At 28.7% G+C, this 12,435-nt stretch overlaps 1 protein-coding gene across 4 annotated transcripts in view; it reads left to right on the top strand.

The window, feature by feature from the left end:
- The window catches only part of mbl (splicing regulator muscleblind), a 101,023-nt gene that overhangs the window by 873 nt on the left and 87,715 nt on the right, over positions 1-12,435 (top strand). The window lies entirely within an intron of this gene.

The following is a 12,435-nucleotide window of genomic DNA, read 5'->3' as shown; positions in this document are numbered from 1 at the left end:
AAAAAAAAAAGACAACGAGAGAAAAAGTTTTTGAACTAACATAAGAATTTTTTTCCGAAGCGAAAAAGAATTTTTTTTTTAATCATTAAAAATTAAGATACCAAAATTATCGTTCATTAAAATTTAACTATATCGTGAAATATCTATACATATTTTTTTTATATTTTGTTTTAAAAATATATTTTAAAATGTCGCGTCTTGTGAACGTCGCGTTTTATGATAAAAAAAAAGCATGTGTGATAATTTTATTTTATTTTATAACCATCGTTGAACAACCGACACAAATTTGAGTTTACTACTAACAATGCTTAACTCCGTAGCCTTGTAATTTTAAACCCAACCCAGAAGACGAGGGAACTCCTGGATCAAGCATTGGAAGAGGGAAGCGTGCATCCTCTTTGAAGGACTTTTTGATGGAAAATGTTGACCGATGTTGAAATAATGTTAATTGGTTAACTTGGATAAAAATAGTGAAATATTGAATGTTCCTAACTATAAACCGCGATATTAAAATGTCCAACAAGCATCGCCCAGCTTAACTGCGTCCTGTTTCTACGTTATTAATTTTAGTTAGAAATGAGTAATGTAAATCATTACGAAAAAAACTAAATGGTGAAAGGATCATATTTTTTTAATTTATTTTTTAATTTTTGATCTCTGATGAGGAAGTCTGCTAACAGCACGTGGGACTAACTGTTATATGTATTTCATTAATGTAGTATCACGTGAATAAAAGTGAAAACATCAGAATTTATTGCTCATGTTAAATAGTTCTGCGTGTGCTCCGTTTGAAACTTTCCATATATCTGGAAAATGTGTTTTCCTCTTTATTACGTAAATACACGCTTATCTGATATACACTTCATCACATTTTTTATTTTCAGAAAGGAAAAGAAAAATCTAGATACGACGGGAACTCCATCGAAACACAGTGTTTCCTCGTTTTGTTAATTAAACATAATTATGTAATGCGTGCACTCAAATATTGTCATAACAGTTTTATGTATCCCTTAGGGCCCACTCTACCTTTTTAGAGACAGTTCTATTATTTTCACCGATGTAAACTGCTTTTGCGAACTCTTTTTATTTTAAATTTTTTCAATAGTTGCGCTCACCAAGCGTTTGTTTTATTATATAGTACGAGCATTTTTATTGACTACTGCAGTAGTTGTTAATCAGTATTGTCTAAAAAATGTATTTCGAGTTATTTTTTCCCCCGTAATCAATTGATTCTTATTTAGCAAATATTTTACCAATGAATTGTTTTTTCTTGACATCTTGCATTTTAGTTTTGGATATTTTATTTTTCGTTTTACATTAAATTTTGAATTTTTATAAAATGTTCGATTTGTTTTTTTAATTTTATGTTTTAGTAATTCTCCGGTTCATTTCCCGACATCTGATATAAGTAAACAAGTTTTTGCATTTTAATTACATTAGAATTAATGGCAATTACAACTTGTGTCAACTTTTTACTTATAAGTTACTCTCTACCGAGATTATTTTAAGATACTTTTTCGATTTTCATTTACATGATCGTTAATGAAAAATATAATAAATAGACTTTCAAACCTTTAGATTGAGTTAACACCAATTAAAAAAATAAAAGACGCTCAACTGCATAGTTAAAAAAAGAAAAAAATCATTTTTGTATATTTTTTTTTAAATTTAGGACCTAAGTACCCCTGCTCTGAGACTACTTGTTTTTATATAAATTGTATACAATTCTATGGTTAGCCCTTGTACAGGAATATCCAAATAAAATTACATTGAAAATAAGCAAAAATAAATTAAAATTTTACTCATTTAAATTTTCAAAAAAAAAAAAAAAAATAGATTTGTAAAATGATTTTACTCTTTTGACTTATAAGGGCTAAACTTTTTATTCTAACTCATAATGATCTCAGTCTTATTTGCTTAGGAGGGTTTTTTTTTTTTTTTTTTTTTCTTCATGTCATCTAGTCAGTCTACTCGTTAACAGGATTATCCTATATATCGTGCTTGATTTTATAGGTTATGTTTACGTACAATTTAATATGTACAGTCAAAAAAAAAAAAAAAATGATTATTGCTCATTGGTAATGGGTCATGGTGCATAGCAGTTTTTAAAGGTGCTTATTTTCGATTTTTGTTATTTAAAAGACCTTAAAGGTGCTTTTATCATTGGGTGTTTTTAAAAAGTGTTTAATTTTCCCTTTTCAAAAATTTGATTTCTTTCGTTACCATGTCGATTTTCGCCACATATTATGCAAAAGCGTGCTTTTCACATTGTTCTATTCAACGTTTTCACAATTCATTTCAGCTTACCGTTGGTCCATAGCTTATGAAAGCGCCAATCATTTTACATGTTTGATGAAATACTTGCGAGCCAGCATGTGCGCCTACTGAGCTGGGGCTCGGTGAGATTCTTGCAGTCTCATGTGCAACTCTGCTGCATTTTGCAAGATATCCTCAATTTCAGACTTCATTTTCCACCCTCTGATATTGAACCTTAAAATCTCGATCTTTTTAGCGTGGCTAATATAATCAAGAAAAGAATTATTTATCAGAAACTAGTTATTTTATCATGATCATGTAAAGTCTTTGAAAACTATTTAGCATTTTGTTAATATATATAGTGCTTAAAAATATATTTTGAGTGCTTAGTTTTTGTTGAGAGATTCGGCTACGCACCCTGTAGGTACTAAAAGAAATATTTCGACACTTATTTTTCTTTTTCTGCAATTTATTTTTATACTATGCTACAATTAAAAGAAACTCTTAAATTATAATAAACTGCAAACAGATTTACGTTGAATCAGAAATTTTCATATCGCCAATAATCATTTTACCGACAGATTATATCGCCGACGCCACTTAGCCGACGCGTTCGATTTTGCCGACAGGCTCATTTCGCCGACATGATCAATTCACCGACCAGAGAAATTTTTCCCAACTATTTGACATTTAAAGTGATTTTATATTGCAGAAAATATAAACATGATATTAAAATACTTACTTATACGAAAGTTCGGTTATTGCTGTAACCTGTGGAAATAAGTATTAGATGTAGAGATGTTCTAAGTTTGAAATAAAGTATGTCTTAATTTTAATTAATTTTCGATTTATAAATTGTCCTTATTTAAAAATAAATTTAAAAAAAAATTTTTTTTTATAGTCCTACATTGAATTTCTATTACATTTATGTTTTCTCAAACCGCAGGTTGAAAAACAATTGTTTTTATATTTTTTTGCTTATAATGCTAGGCCGCATCTAAAAGTATACGCTAATATTAGTTTTTATATTGGTTATATTTTGGTATGGTGTATGGTCAGTAAGTATTTTAGCAATTATTTTCCTTTTATTTGTTTCTGGAAGCAAAAAACTATTTATAATCTGTAACTGGTATAAACTGTTGACCCTGTCTTGTTTTAAATGTAGCTACTTTATTAACAATTATAACATAGCCTTACATTTTTATATTTTCCTTAGAATTCAAATTTTAATTAAAAAAATGGTTATAAAAGAAAATTAATTATTAACTAATTCTAATAATTATTCCTAATAATTGCTTTGATCATTAATAGGAATCGATATAGATATTTTTGTTACCGCTATATATATAAGTAACATAACCGTTTTAAAAACTAATATAGTTTAAACCACTCATACTACCTTATATAGTTTAAACTATTTTTCACCAAACGGTGATTTGCGTGAGGTATACAGTCAGTTCGCTATAACTCGAAGTACGATAACTCGAATATTACTATAACTCGATTTTTTTTATGAGGTCCCGACCCTTTTATCTTCAATTTCATGTTAATTATTCTCGATTACTCGAATTTTCCTCCCTTTAAATCGATTTTTTTTTTTTTATCTTTTAAAGCAAGAAAAAAAAAAAAACCTAGGAGCTGATATCTTGCCCCTTCCTTTGCAACACATACAATGTCTTTCCACTCTTCATGGAGAAGCTAAAGCTGTCCCTCTTGAAGTATGTGAGCAATGGTTAAATGAAACGTTACCAAATTTACTTAAAGGATACAGTTAAAATGATGTTTTAAATATTGATGAAATGGGTTTATTTTTTAAATGTCTTCCAAATAAGACTATGATGTTTAAGGATGAAAACTGCTCAGGGGGTAAAATGAGCAAGGAACGTTTGACTGTCCTAGTTGGAAGAAATGTGCTTGGGACAGAGAAATTGTCCTTAGTTGTTATCGGAAAATACCGAAATCCCCGATGTTTCAAGAATGTAAAAACGTATCCTTTGGATTACAAGTCTAACAAAAAGTTTTGGATGACATCAGTTTTATTTGAAGACTATGTAAGAAAATTGGATCGGAAATTCTTCGCTAAAAAAAGAAAAGTGATACTCTTTATGGATAAATGCACAACGCATAGTGATCTACCTAATTTGAAAGCAGTAAACTTGCAGTTTCTCCCGCCAAACACAACAGCAAAGTTGCAGCCGATGGACCAGGGTATCGTAAAGTGCTTCAAACAGTCTTATCGTAAATGGCTTGTCAGAAAAATGATCTTAAATATTGTAAGCATTTAGAAGATTTGTAATTAATAAATAAGCATTAATTAAGTAATCCGACAATATTTTGAAAGTCCAAAACCGAAACTAACGGTAAGTCGAACTTCCGATATGTCGAAGTTTTTCGTCAGTCCTATCAGATTCGAGTTATCGCGAATTCACTGTATTTAAAATTGTTTCAGTTTAAAGAACTAATGTAAAAAGAAAAATAATAATAATAAATAAATAATGAAATAATACGTAATACTGTAAAAATAGTACTTAATAGCTCCAAATCCTGTAATATATAAGTGTGTTTTCTAAATTTTTTTTAAATGTTTAGTTAGAGTTTGTATTTAAAAACGTTTTAAATTTCGCAATCATTTTTAGTTCAGTTGCAATGAAGTTCTCAATTATTTCTGTTGCCAAGTGTCTGGAGTTATTTCTGTTGCTAAGCATCTTCAATTATTTCTGTTGCTAAGTGTCTGCAATTTTTGTTGCTAAGAGTCTACAATTAATTCTATGGCGTGTAATCAATTTTAATTTTTTTTTAAAGGAGGATTTGTGAAAATTGTTATTTTCGCTTTATGAAATTCGATTTAAGTGCTAAAAAATAGCACAAAAAAGAACTTTTTATAGATGATTTTGCTAATTTAAATTTTAAATTTTTTTTTACGTAATAGCTCTAAATCCTGTAATATATAAGTGTGTTTTCTGTAAATTTTTAAATGTTTAGTGAGAGTTTCTATTTAACAACATTTTAAATTTCGCAATAATTTTTTAGATCAGTTGCAATAAAGTTCTCAATTATTACTGTTGCTAAGTGTTTGGAGTTATTTCTGTTGCTAAGTGTCTTCAATTATTTTTGTTGCTAAGTGTCTGCAATTATTTCTGAGGCGTGTAATCAATTTAAATTTTTTTACGAAGGATTTGTGAAAATTTTTGTTATTTTCACCCTTTTACTAAATTTAATTTTAGTGCTAAAAATAGCACCGAAATTTTTTATTTTATTTTTATAGTTGATTTCGCTAATTAATATTTTATATATAGTCACATTTGAAATGGGTATATCTTGTGAAACGAGTTGGGGTTCGTAAATCGAATCCTGTAGTATCGCGTAGCAATTATTAAGGCTGGGGGAGGGTTAGAAAGCAGGTTGCGGTACCCACTAATAAGCATTATTTAAGATAGAAAATAAAGCATAGAAATTTTTCCTGACTTTACTGACAAGCTTTCGTTAGAAGGAAAACTTAAAAAATAAACAAACGGTTTTATAAAAACAAAATGTGTGCCCTGTACATGCCATTCCATCAACGCCACAGTCACCAATTAGAAAAGATACTTACCAACGCAAGACGTAGGTAATTTAGTACCTGGTCTACAAGACCAATTACTAAAAGATATAATTGGCCCATGCACATTTTAATTGGACCATTTACATTTATCTATTAGACTTTTCTTTAAAAAGAAATTAATAGGAATTTTAATGAAAAATTACAGTAAAAAGAATGTGAATTGTTAAAAATAACGATGAAATATGCTATTTTGTGACAGTAACACAGACCAAAGCACGGAACTGAAAATTAAAAATCGACAAAAGCATACCCAGATAGCAAAATAAGGTTTATTTTCACCCAGCAAAAAAAACTTTTTATGTAAAGCTGAAAAGGTTTGTAATACGGTTTACGTGTAAACCTTCTAACCTTAAAACGAGATCTGTGACAATCTGCTCTATTCTACGCACATGACCCTCATCCAAAACCTTGGAAAACAACCTTCCATATAAAAATCTTAAATGAATGTTGTCTTAGGGTTTTCAAGCTGGAAAACATCCTCTAATAAAGCTAGTCTCAAGGTGAAAATAATCTTAAATCTAGGTAATTATAAGGTTTCTTTTCGCAAAGTCTTTGTATGTTCAGCTAAAATCCACCTTGTCATGAAATTTTAATGGACAAATGCAATTGGATCCTATCGCTAGTGTGACGTCAGCTAATACGTCATTATGGACTTAAAGGCCTGGTTTCTTAGGACAGGACGCCGTCAGCTGGAAATCAGCGCTAACCTCTGATTGGTCCATTTGTGAGTTTGATAGCATACGTCATAGAACGCTCATCTTGAACTACAATTGCCGTTCAACTCAACTGCAGTTGGATTACAACGGGACGTTAACCACAGAAGCAATGGCGGACAACATCCAACAGCACATAGCTTCTTCATTAAACATAGCACTCTTCATTTAGCTCAGCTATAATGTGTTTTTTCCTGGACAAAGTCATTATTTGTTCTCTAAAACACTGGTCGACAATAACAAAATCAATACGAATACAAAATAAATATTTGTTTACGTTATTAACGCATGCGCAATGAGAGATAATGTCTGTGTTGGACCGACTGCTCACGCTGAGCTAACAAAAAAGTATTTTTTTTGGCGTCAGCTCTACGTCAACTTACCGCTGACGCCCAGATAAGGCGCTTGTCCTAAGAAACCAGACCTTATGTGAGGATGAAAGGTTTGAAACTGCAGTATTTTTGCTTTATTGAAAAAAGGTTTTTAGTACAAACATTTTCGTGACAGTAAGAAGAAAATTCCAGAAAATACCAGAAATGGTCTCCTTTCTGGGATACCGTTTCTTAACATCGATTGCCGGTCCACCACTCATAATTATTTTATGGTGGTCTGTGTCTTAATTTTAGTGGTCCCAAACCACCGTTAAGCCTTAATTTTAAAAGAAAAATGCTCAAAATGAACGAAAATTGTTATTATTATTATTTTGGATATATTCGAACTGCTGTTAGTTGGCCTATTAAAGCTCAAAAATTCCCCCTATTACTTATCCTAGAATACTAAATAAGTCTTTATACATTCAAAGATATTCTGCACTTAGTGTTTAATCTTTTGGAAAAATTTAAAAGGAATAAGCGTCATGGAAAAAGAATGAAATACGAAAAAAATATTCTAAAAACTAGTTGCTCGATTAGTAAATAAAATTTCAACTCATTAATTTTTTATTGTTTCAATGTTGTGTTAAGGATTTTTCATCTATATATATATATATATATATATATATATATATATATATATATATATATATATATATATATATATATATATATATATATATATATATATATAATGTGTATAACATATGACTCAAATGTAAGCAATATGATAATTAAAGGAGTTGTGTAGGCCTTTTCTCTTCTTTAAGAAATAAAAAAAAACAATTTTTCAAGAACATGAAAAATAATTATCGTAAGAAGCTATCTCTTTTTTTATGATTTTTACGTATTTTTGGTGAAAAAGAAAAAGCTTTTATTTTCAAAATTTTTACCATTATGCCTTAATATTGATGATTTTTCCTCGTTTTTCAATCAGAATATATAAAAAAAAATAAAAATAAAAAATAGTAACAGATTTTTTTTTCAAAAAAAAGAAGAAAAAAAAGAGAGAGAATAGCAATTCAAAGTCATTGCAACATTGAAAGAAAAACAGTATACCTTTTTCATAAATTTTGTTTGAAATAGCTTTTTAAATTTTAAAAAAAAATCATATTTACTCCCACCATCAATCTGTGATTTTTCCTCATTTTGATATCAATGGCTTTTATTATCAAAACATTTACCACTAGGCTTTAATATGGACGATTTTTCCTCGTTTCACCATCAGAATATTCAAAAGAAAAAAGAAATAGTGGCAAATTTTTTAATTCTTTTTTCAAATAAATAAATAAATGAAAAGAATAGCAATTTAAAAGTTATTGCGACATTGAAAGAAATAATAATCTCTTTATTGTTTGAAATAGTTTTTTAAATTCAAAAAAGAAAAAGAAAAAAATTACTTTTTACTTCCACTATTAATCTGTATGATTTTCCCCCATTTTGATATTAATATTTTCACGAAAAAAAAGAGTGGCAGATTTTTGATTTTACTGAAATAAAGAATACAATTCAAAGAGCTATTGCCACAAGTAAAGAAGTCTCTCTCTTTAAACTAATGATGGCATTATCAGTTTGAAGGTCATTTTGATTAAGTTGGATGAAATGCCGTTCCTATTTGAGATACAACTTCCGCAAATTCTCTCTCTTTTTATTGCACTCTTATTTATGCGCCCTGCTCATAAAATGAATAATGGAAGCCAGTCTGAGTATTAAAAAAAAGTCTCCAAAATTAATTCTCTGAGGAGAACTACTACTATAAATATTTCTTGAAATTTTCTTTCCATTTTTGAGCTATCTTTCGATTCTGCTAAGCTTATATCGTTTGCCTTAAATTAACTTCATCAAATGAGCATTAAAACTAAAATGAAGGCACTTATTTTCTGCTGATGAAATGTAAGAAAATTCTGCGAAATTTTATTAGTCTAATTTGTTGGTCGAAAAGTTCTTTTTTAAGTTTTCCGCAAACTGTTTAAAAATTAATAATGCTATTTCAGAATCGTTTGCTAATTTTAGATTTTGAACTTATGCTGTAAAACAAAGTATTCTATAAATGTTTTTTAAGGATCGTTTCTTATATTTTAAATTCCGAACTTTAGTTGTAGAGCAAACGATTATGCATTTTCAGAAACCTTTTTCAATTTTTCATTTTAAAATTAACTTCTAAAATAAAATGTAACATTCTTTTTAAGTAACAAAGGCTTCTATAAAATTGTAAATTATTTAAACTTATTTTATATTTTTTTTACAGAAAATATGAGTTTACAATTGATCCTAACATTAAGAAATAATAAAATAACCCGTGTTTATCGAACTTTCTCCTTAAAATTTTTAAACTATTTTTTTTTCACTATTGTTATGCCCAGTAAATAAAACTTATTATTATTTTTCTTAATTTTCTTCGTTAACCCTTATTTTCTTTTTTGTCGCTTCATTGTTATATATATATATATATATATATATATATATATATATATATATATATGTACCACAAAGTACAAAAATGACTAATAGCAAACAACGGGTTTATCCAGCTGGATTTAAACCTACAGTGTGTGTGCTTGTTGTAGAAAAAAAATTTTTTTTTGCCCCAGACTTTATCATTTGTTAGTAAAACTAGTTATATTTCTCGTATTGGAAACTTGAGTGGAAATACATGTTACTTACTTAACACTTCTGAATTTCTTATGGGAAACTATAAGAGTCAATATACTACTCCTCAGGGGCCCCCATCAGGGGGAAGGTGGGCGCTCGATGCGCCCACTTGAAGCTTGGGGGGGGATTTTAATACTAAATAAAACGAAGAGTTTGGGGGGGGGAATTTAGACGCGAGAATTTTTTTTAAGTACATAAATAAAAGAAGCAACGTAGCACTATTTCGAACAAGCTAACATGAAAGGGGGAAGTTAGCAAATTTTTTTTTGGGGGGGGGATGGGACCACTGCTACTCCTACGGTGGGAATTAATATCACTTATCATTTTTGCATAAGTTGATTTGAATAATTTTTTCAGAAATTACTGTGATCTAAAATTAATTATTTTTGTTAATGTAATACATAATTATAAATCTCACTAATTAGCATAATAAATTAATTGAATAGTAAAGCTACCTAAACGTGTTTGCTTTGTGATACTTTTCCATTTCCAAATTCTACGAATCGCGATTATTTCGCTACTTTCGAAAACAATCTAAGAATGAACTGGTTTTTTCCAAGGATTCTTTCCGTCTTGGTTTTTATATATTTTAATTTGTTTCAAATTTATTCTCGAAAGTTCCAAAATATACTTTTTTCACTTCCAAGTAACCAACTCTCTAATTTTCGTTCTAAAAATCTAGCTAATGTGCTTGATATGCGAAATTGATTTGTTTATAATCCCGTGAAACGACTTTTGCAGGATCTATTCCACCCACCCCCTTGATTTTAAAAAAGAGGAAAACTTTGTCGCCTATAAATAGTCGAGCAGCATCAATATTTCTTTTGGATATGCATCAAATCGTCTCGCTTTTTTGGATACGCTCTAACCAATTATTTGTTTATTTTGTAGGTAACTTTTTCTCTCTTTAGTTTGAGTTCATTTTCAAAATGTCTTCCCTAATTTATTGTGAAAACTAACAAGAAAGTACCTGTTAAGATAAAATTTTGTTTTACGATCTTAGAGAAGTAAGAAATAAAGTAATAAAGTCGACTAAAAGCAGTTTATAATCAACAATATCTACTAATTGCAGTGGTAAAGCTATGTATTGATGTAAACTCTAGATTACAGAACAATACAAAAAAATTTTTTAAAGCAGTTGTATAAATATGCATTATATATATTTAATTTTTTTTTCAGTTTTAATAAAAGGTTTTTTTTATTATTCAACTTAGGTTAAATTTTATAAGAAAATCGGTGTATAATGTTTAACCTTAAACACTGTATGCAATATACAATGAGCTAAAGAAGAAAAAAAAAGTGCAGACAATATTTTAAATTACGAAATCAGACACAAAACCATACTTTCTTTGAATCCTTACTTTTTTTGTTGTTGATATTTTAGCGGCAACAAATGAGTTTTTGCAAATTAAAATATAAGTTAATGCAACACAAATACAATTTTTCAGTCAATTCTATATTCTATGGAATTTATTGAATGAGTGAAGTTGGCTACTCTTACAAATCAAAGATATTACTAAATGCCATACAATTAAGCAAAGAAAATAAATAAAAAATAGAGTAAATATCAGAAGTCCGCTTCGCATTTTTTAGTATATTAGAGACACTAATGTTATATCATAGAAACTATACGCATACATTTCTTATTAAAATGTATAAAAATTAGTTAACGATCTGTGGCTAAATATCAATTTATAATCAACAATATAATGTACAATAGTATATTTTTAAGAAAAAGTTTTTTAAAAGAAATAACAATTCAAAAAATTTAAACCAGTTTTCAACTCTAAGACATTTTAATAAACATTGCTGTGAAGATGTTTGTAAATTTAAAGAACAGGTTTGAAAACAGGCTTTCAAAAACGATGTCTAGAAGTCGGAAAAAAATACTTTTAAAGAAATGGTTCTTTGCGGTTTTTCCGAGTTGGTTTTTAATTTTCGATTCCAAATAGCTTTGAATATTAAATGACATATAATTAATAATATATAATGTATCTTAAGACATTCTATAAGATATTTAGTGGCATGTGGCGTTTTGAGATCGTTTTCTACTATTTAACTCCAAACCGTGATAATAAATAGAATAAAATAAAATATATTATAGAAGTAGTTAACAGATTGATCAAAATCTATTTCTGCAAGAAAATGTAATTGCATTATATATAGAATAGAAGACAATCAATTGTAGTTTATAAAAGAGACGCTTTCTTTTTCTGAGAAATTGTGATGAACATGTGAAGCACGTGACGAATGAGTTCCATGAAATAAATACTTTTAAGAGGATTTTTCGTAGCTTTAAATGATCGTTTTCTACTTTTTAATCCCGCACCGTTTTTGATAATAAATGGAACAAAATAAAATATATTATAGAAGTAGTTAGCAGATTGGTCACAATCAATTGCAGTTTATAAAAGAAACGCTTTCTTCTTCTGAGAATTGTGATGAACATGTGAACCACGTGACGAATGAGTTCCATGAAATAAATACTTTTAAGAGGATTTTTCGTAGCTTTAAATGATCGTTTTCTACTTTTTAATCCCGAACCGTTTTTGATAATAAATGGAACAAAATAAAATATATTATAGAAGTAGTTAGCAGATTGGTCACAATCAATTGTAGTTTATTAAAGAAACGCTTTCTTCATCTGAGAATTGTGATGAACATGTAAAGCACGTGACGAATGAGTCCATGAAATAAATATACTTTTCAGATGATTTTTCGTAGCTTTGAATGATCGTTTTCTGCTTCTTTTTTTTTTAATCCGGAACCGTATTTGAAAATAAATAGAACAAAAAAAAAATATATCATAGAAGTAGTTAACAGATTGGTTAAAATCTATTTC

This window comes from Parasteatoda tepidariorum, chromosome 2 (genome assembly GCF_982258835.1).
Source record: "Parasteatoda tepidariorum strain Cologne lab strain chromosome 2, Ptep-v5.0, whole genome shotgun sequence".
Lineage (NCBI taxonomy): Eukaryota > Metazoa > Arthropoda > Arachnida > Araneae > Theridiidae > Parasteatoda > Parasteatoda tepidariorum.
Note: the sequence above shows the minus strand (reverse complement) of the source record. Positions and strands in the feature narration are given on the sequence as shown.